Source organism: Rattus norvegicus, chromosome 6 (assembly GCF_036323735.1).
Source record: "Rattus norvegicus strain BN/NHsdMcwi chromosome 6, GRCr8, whole genome shotgun sequence".
NCBI lineage: Eukaryota > Metazoa > Chordata > Mammalia > Rodentia > Muridae > Rattus > Rattus norvegicus.
In genome coordinates, this window is record NC_086024.1 from 130561597 (window position 1) to 130568968 (window position 7372).

Here is a 7372-nt window from a genome sequence, read left to right on the forward strand (position 1 = left end):
GGGCCACCGGGTCCAGCTTCTTAGATAAATAAGCAGCATATCTTTTCCATGGTCCCAAAGTTTGGGTGAGCACCCCTTTGCTATCCCCTTTCTCTGATCCATGTACAGGTAGAAAGGTTTGTGAATGTCCGGGAGGGTCATGGCTGGCTCCTCCAATAAGGCTCTTCTTAGAGTCTTAAAAGCCATGTCCATCTTGGGTCCATTCTATTTTATCTTCTTGGCCCCTGGTGGCCTCATATAACGGTTTGTCTATCTCAGTGAACCCTGGTGGCCAAAGTCTGCAAACCCCAACAGATCCCAGGAATTCCCATACTTGCCCTCAGGCTGCTGGAACTGGGATGCTAAGCATGGTTTGCGTCTGGGGTATCCGACAGCATGCGTTGGCTGTCCCCCACCCCCTGAATATGTACCCCAGATAGGTGACCTCGAGTTGACAAAGCAGGGTCTTCTTAGCAGACACTCAGTAGCCAAGTTGACTCTGCCCCCTTAGCAGGTCTCTGTGGCCTCCTGTCAAGTTCCCAAGTCGGGGGGCCTGCATTACATACTAGAGCACAGTTATTTAGGGGTGAGTCTGCCGGAACGCGCCCCCAAGTCCGCATGCAGTGCCTTGGGTGAGTTCTTGTATCCTTGAGTCAGGTGTGTCTAAGTCGGTTGTCCCTCGAAGGCTCGCTCCAAGTCTTGCCACTCAAAGACAAATGGGGACTGGCTTTTGGGTGCCAGAGGCAGGCTGCAAAGCCATTCAGTGACTGACGCTTCCAATGGATGTTAGGAGCAGCAGCTTGGTTAACAAAACCCATGTTCACAGCTGACTGGTGTTTCTCTGGCTTCTGGGTCAAAAGGACCCAGAGCCTCTCCCTACCTTCAGCAGTGTTAAAATCCCAGTCGGGTCGAGTCAAAGGAAAGGCTGCATCAATGTCAGCCAGGACTTGGGTTGGCGCCCATTGCTCCCGGAACCTTCTGGGTAGCTCCCATGATCTCCTCTCCTCGGTCATGAAGAGGACCTGGAACAGTTGCTGACAGTCATACCGGGTGGGCAGGGGAGTTAGCATGATTGAATGGAGAAGACCTGTGATAGTTGCCCGTCATTCTAAAAATGGGGAATATGTAACTTCCAATTATAAGGATCATTACCTGCAAACAACATATATGCTGTGAACTGTCTCCCATGAGCATCTGGGATCCTGCAGCCCAGAAGGGTAACAGAGCCGGCCTGGGGCAGTATGGGCCAGAGAATGGGATGGACTCCAAGTGGAGTCAGGAAAGTCAGGGGGAGTCAGGGACTGCTCCTCCCTCTGCCTGTGCTGGCTGGGCAGGGACAGCAGTGACGGCAGGAGCAGGAATATAAGGAGGGGGGACAGAGATCCTCCTCAGGAGAGGAAAGGGGGAGCAAGGTGTGTGTGTGTGTGTGTGTGTGTGTGTGTGTGTGTGTGTGTGTCTAACCATCCTTTAGAGGAAGGAATGTGGGGAGCAGCAAAGCCCATAGCACTTGGTCCGGGTGGCCCCAGGTCTCATAAACTAAGTCATCACCCTCTAAATGATGGAGGGCGGGGGTTGGAAAGTCCCCTCCTCAGGCCATAGGTGGGCCATTCATTCTTGCAAAAGATGGTTATTTTATGGGGATGAACAACCAGACCTGAGTCTTCTATGACTCAGAAAAAGTACTTACAGTGGGTTAGGACCAAGCCCAGTGGGGTGCTCTGTGCCCGCCCCATCCTAGGAATCAAAGAAAAAATTGTATGAGTGGACAAAAAGCATAAACAGAATACACACAGGCAGAAGGACATTCCCGGGAAAACAAAAACAAACCAAAAGTCTGTCTCAGGCGGTCTTTCTCCCTGTGCACGGGGAAATCCACAGACCCACAGCCAGTTCAGAATCCAAACGAGAGCCAGCGAGTTCTCCAACTTCTGGTAGAGGGTCAGGAGTGTCCTTCCTTGCGTTTGCTTTGTCCCTTTTGGCTTCCAGATTAGACCTGAGACAGAATTAAACCTGAAACAGAAACAGAGATATGGACAAGATAGAAGATAACTGGTTCCCCAGACTCATGGATCAAAACAAAAAGCTCTACTATTTGGGTTGGGGGGGGTCTCCAGAGAATCCCAGATGAGCCCCAAATGTAAGAAGAGTCCATGGTTCGCTGAAGAATAATACTGTAAGGGTCCGTCGGAAGACCCCCCACTCAATAAGGCCACAGAGACCGGAATCGCTGCAATCCACAAGAGGTTTATTGTTCCCATGTATGCTGGGGTTCCCCAGCACACAGGCAAGAGGAGACCCCAAGCTCATAAAGCACACACTTTTTATAAACATTTTGGCAGGGAATTCAGCATTCTCCTGAGTTGGACGACTGTGATTGGTTACCCTGAACAACATTTAAAATTATTGGTCAACTTGAATGGGAGGGTTGTCTCCTTCATTTGGCCCTGTCCTGCCCATCTTGTGAAATTTGTGGTATTTCCTGGCATTGTTGTTTGCCCCCCACCCACACCCCAGTCACTTCCCTCTCTGTCCTCACCCTAGGCAGGGTGGTTCCCTGTTTAGGCCATTTCCTTATCTGTCCTTACCCCACGCAGGGTGGTGACCTGCTATTTCTGACAGGGTTCTTGAAGTACCCCAGACTCAAACAGTATATAAATGCAAAGAGTGTTTTATTCTGCATAAGTCTGGCATGCTGGGGTCTCCCATTACCAAGATGGAGAGACAATCAAGTGAGCTCGCAGACTCGTTTTAAAACACATTGGGATTCGGGGTAGATGAGCTTTGTCTTACTCTAGGCATTCCAGAACCATTATCAGCGCATGAAGGCTGGAGCCTGGAGTTTTCTATTAGTAATTGGCTTGCCTGGACTTGCCCAGTTCTTAGGCCTAGTCTTCTTAACTAACAACTTGAAGTCCATCTTGGAATCAGTCTAGCCAGCTCAAGTTTAGGGGATGCGTCTGGAGTTCCTATTCTGGGCTCTCAGGTTTTGTTTTGGGGCCCAGGACGGGTGTGTTTTTTCTGCTGGAGTGTAGAAGCCAGGAGTCCCTGTTAGTCAGGAGACAGGAGGGTTTCTTTACTCCAGTTTCCAGCAGGGCTGTCTGGTCCTTCTGGTTCTGTTCTAGTTGTTCTCAGACTTTTAGCTCTTCTGGGCTAGAGGCTCTGTTCTCAGCTATACCTGTATCCTTTTTGCAAGCCTGCCAGTGAGCGACTTTCAACGGGACTCGAGACGCCCCAGCCCAGTTGGCCCAACAGGAGAGCAGGCCACTCAAAGCCTGCACAGCCTCACAAAGACAAGAGGTGCTGAGCGAAGGCACCTTGAACCTTAGCAGGGGCTTTCAGAGAGCGTGTTTTGCGCATGCTCCCAGAACAGTCACCTTTTGTACGGCCTTAATGTAAAAGTTTCATTTAAAAGACACCAGCTGTGGCCCTAGCCAGGTTTATTCAGATGGGACCTTCACTGGGTCAACTTAATACTTAACTACAGCTTATTATCCCATCAGTCTTCAGGGACAACCCATGATCTAATTGCCCAGCATTTATGTTGCTTGGTAACCACAAATAGAGAATAATAGTCCTTAAAGGGGCAGTGTGGAATTTCGTGCCCCTGCCGTGAAGCACACTTCATTTCCCACAGCACCCTGTGTTTTTTAATTCAGTGAGTAAAAATGTGTAATGAATAATTAATTATGTGCTTGGAGGCACAATAGCTGCCTGCTTTTGAATATTCATCAGTGGCATTATTAATTCACTAGAAATCCCGGGGAGGAACGGGACAGGCTTTTAGCCTAGCTGGAGGACTTAAAGATATTGCTTTGTGCGAGACAAACTTTTTAAAGCTCACTTTTCTTGGGACACATTTTCTGGGTAATTTTCCCTCTCTTAGGGATATTTTGTCATCCCCCTGATTCCTGCGCAGCTGCGGGGGGTTGGGGGTGGGGTGGCGACCAGATGCCACCTGTGATCACAAACCAGGCTGGCCTTCACCTGCAAGGTGCATTAACAAACAAGCCCGAGAATCCACCCCACCCACCCCACCCCCAGCTCTGCCATTGCTGATGCATTTGCGGCCTAGCCAGACAACAGCAGAGAGCTTTATGGCGACTTGAATTTTCTGGGCTTGGGACCCTCTCCGGGCTCACTTAGGGATGGGCCCTAGGGACTAGCTCTGCAACCTCCCACCCACCCTCTTGGCTGCTGGTTGGAGTCCCGCTAGTAAGTTAGGCTTCCAGTAACTCTATCTGTCCTGTTCAGCATGTGAAGGTCGCACATAGGCTCTCCGGTGCCCACTCCTCCCTTCTCCCTTATCTGCCTTCCCACTATGGGAGGCAACCTGGTCTCAGCCCGAAGACTACACTTCCCAGCCTCCTTCGCGGCTAGGCATAGTCATGTGACATTCTGGCCAATGAGGTGCGTGCAGAAGTTTTTGGGCAAACCTGTGGAGTCTTCTTAAAGGGCCTTAAAGGGGCGAAAGGGCCTTCTTTGCCCCCTACAGCCTGGGCTGCAGATGAGGTGGCCGAAGCTTGACAGCTGTCTTAGTTCACGAGGTAACTGAGAATGAAAACAAGAAGCTTAGGTAAGAAAGACAAAACTGCCTCTCCATCTTGGCTGTGCCTCCCTCCCCATCGGAGAGGAAGCGCCAGCTGGGTTTAATCTGGATTATCCTGGGCTCCCATTTCGACCACCTTGGAAACCAATTTTAATGGAGTTGCCCTCCTCAAAGTACTGTCTTGGGCCCCATCTTTTTAGATTCCTCAGCACCTGCTCGGATAGGACTGAAAGTTCTTTGAAAAATTCATCTCTTTAATAATGAAACAACGGCCTGAGGGAGGAACGTGGAAACAGAAGATTTACAGCCAAAGCCCAGAAGGAGGCTGCGGACTTCTTGAGTCTCCTGAGGACCTGCGGGTCTTCACTGGGAAAGGAAGGGTTGTCCACGTGGCTTAGCATCTCATCTCTACAACCCGAGGTTGCAGTCCCTAATGCTGACCTTTACATTGGCGGATGTGAGGATCGTTCCAACGTGGCTAGACTCTGAAAGATGCCCTTGCTTCTGTCCAGGGTACGAGATCGCACCCATACTTTATCCGGCACGAGTGGGCAGAGCGCTTCCTGGGAGAAGCCAAACCCTGGCTTCAGGAGCCGGACATGTGGAAACGGGAGCTTTGTCGGGTCTGAGGAACAAAGCAGGCTAGCCACCCGCACAGTGAACTTGAGTGATTGTACACACCAATTATAGCTACTACAGCCTTCTGTAGCAACTTCCTGCTCTGTTCCCACCGAGCAAGAGGCCCAGCCTCTCTGGGTTCTGGGCAGTTTGTGGCTTTCTCAGCAAGCATTCCAAGAAGGAGACTCGCTTCTGGAGTTGGACCCTGATTTCCGTTTGTCCCTGCAGATGAGGTGACTCAAAGTCTCCTTTCAACGTCCATTCATTATCTTGCTGGGGGCCTGCTAGTTTATTGACGTGCCCCACCAAGGCCCCCAGAATGGTCACTCGGAACAGTTACACATTCCCATGACAGAACTTCTGGCTCTGGCCCTCTGGCGTTCTGATTAAAGCCCTCTACCTTTGTTGCAGGAAGGCATTGCCTGTCTATAGACATCAGATGCTGTAGTGGGCTGACCCTTTCTCAGTTGGCTGGGTCGTGACTGGGCCACTGTTTCTAGTCATTGGCAGCTTCTCACCACATGCCCCTTCAACCCTCTTCTCTGTCTCGAGACTGATCCCATAATCTCCCAGTCAATGGTGGGTCAGCATTCCAGCCCCCTGCTACCCAAGAATTCCGTGGACTGGCCATGCATGAGATTTATCAGAGGGCCTAGCAGACTCAGCCTGGATCCCCAACTGACAGCACTTGTTTCTGGATTTCTTCCTTGCTTGCCCTATTCCCCTACCCACCTCTCCTGGGCTTCCTGGAGGTTCCTTCAGAGTGAGTCCCTTGCACCAGTGTCCTTATGTCGACATCTATTCCATTAGTAGGGTCTCTCTAGAGGGACAGAACTAATAGAGTGAATATGTATTAAGCGGGGGGGGGTTTATTAGATTGGCTTCCATGATATAGGAGACCTATAGATATAGTAGTCATCATATCAGAGAGACTGAGAACCGTGGCTGTTCTGTCTATGAGGCTGGATGCCCCAACAGTACCAACCTGGTACTGGAGGCCTGGCGGGTTCCTAGAGAGCCACTGGTTTACAGTGGGAGGCTAAGGAAGTGAAGTTCCCATGTCGACCAAGGATAGTGGTGGTGGTGGCGGCAGCAGCAACAGCAGCAGCAGGGTAGATGCATCCACAGTGAGGTCTTTCTTTCCACCGTGTGCGTCCCAGGGATTGAAGCATCATCAGCCTTGACCACAGGCACTTTACACGCTGACCCATCTCACTGGCCCCAAGATTGATTAATTATGAAAAAGAAACAAGGACTGGAGAGAAGGCTCAGTGGTTAAGAGCACTGACTGCTCTTCCCGAGGTCCTGAGTTCCATTCCCAGCAACCACATGGTGGCTCCCAACCGTCTGTAGTGAGATCTGATGCCCTCTCCTGGTGTGTCTGAAGACAGCCACAGTGTACTCATACATAAAACAAATTAATCTTTAAAAGAAAAAGGGAAAGGAGCAAATACAATTGTACTCAAATCGCTAACAGATGCAGCCTTATTTGTACCTCAAAGAATTCTAAGAAATGTGTTGATGATTCATCACCAGTAAATTTTTATTTGGATATTTTATATACCTACGTGAAAAAATTTTTTTCTTGCGTACAAAGGCGTTGTAGCTGGAAAAACGGGCAAGAAACTCTAGCATAAGTCTTCATCAGTTAATCAGGGAAAACGATCTTGCCTTCTGTCCTTAGTCCGCTTGAGACAGGAAGTGACTTTTACAGGTATCTTTTATTCCTGGAAGCATCACATTTTGTGCCAGTTTAACTGAGTAAGAAAGCAAGGAAATTCAGCCTTCGAGATCTGTCCCCCCACCCCCACCTCTCTGCTTTAAGAGAGGAGTGGAGGAGTCATGAATAATAAATAGGGAGATAAGAGAATGAAACTGGGAAATCAATTTACTGCAAAGTATTTGCATATTTTATTAAAAGAAACTGTGTCTGAGATCCATAACAGGGCGCGATGATTTCTGTTTTGATTCGATTTGTGTGCGCCACGCCTGTGGGAAAAGTGACAGGGTGCAGTCCTGTAAGCAGAGAGGTTGGATTTTTTTTTTTTTTTAATTTCATTGATGGTAAACAGGTACATTAGTCTTCCGAGGGACTTAGATGTGCTTACTGAGCCCCTATTTCAGAGGAAACAGATCTGGAGAAGCTCTGTGAGCTTTCAAAAGAACAGAGATCCTGTCCTGAAATGGATGGATCAAGAGAGAAGGAGAAAGTCCGTCCCATCCTGGACC

At 49.5% G+C, this 7372-nt stretch overlaps 1 long non-coding RNA gene across 1 annotated transcript; it reads left to right on the forward strand.

The window, feature by feature from the left end:
- The first annotated feature begins 2940 nt into the window (after window positions 1–2940).
- On the forward strand, window positions 2941–7086 carry LOC120103616 (uncharacterized). Its single transcript, XR_005506240.2, has 2 exons — window positions 2941–4552; window positions 4726–7086. It is a non-coding gene; the product is annotated as an uncharacterized LOC120103616 (long non-coding RNA).
- Window positions 7087–7372: the final 286 nt, after the last annotated feature.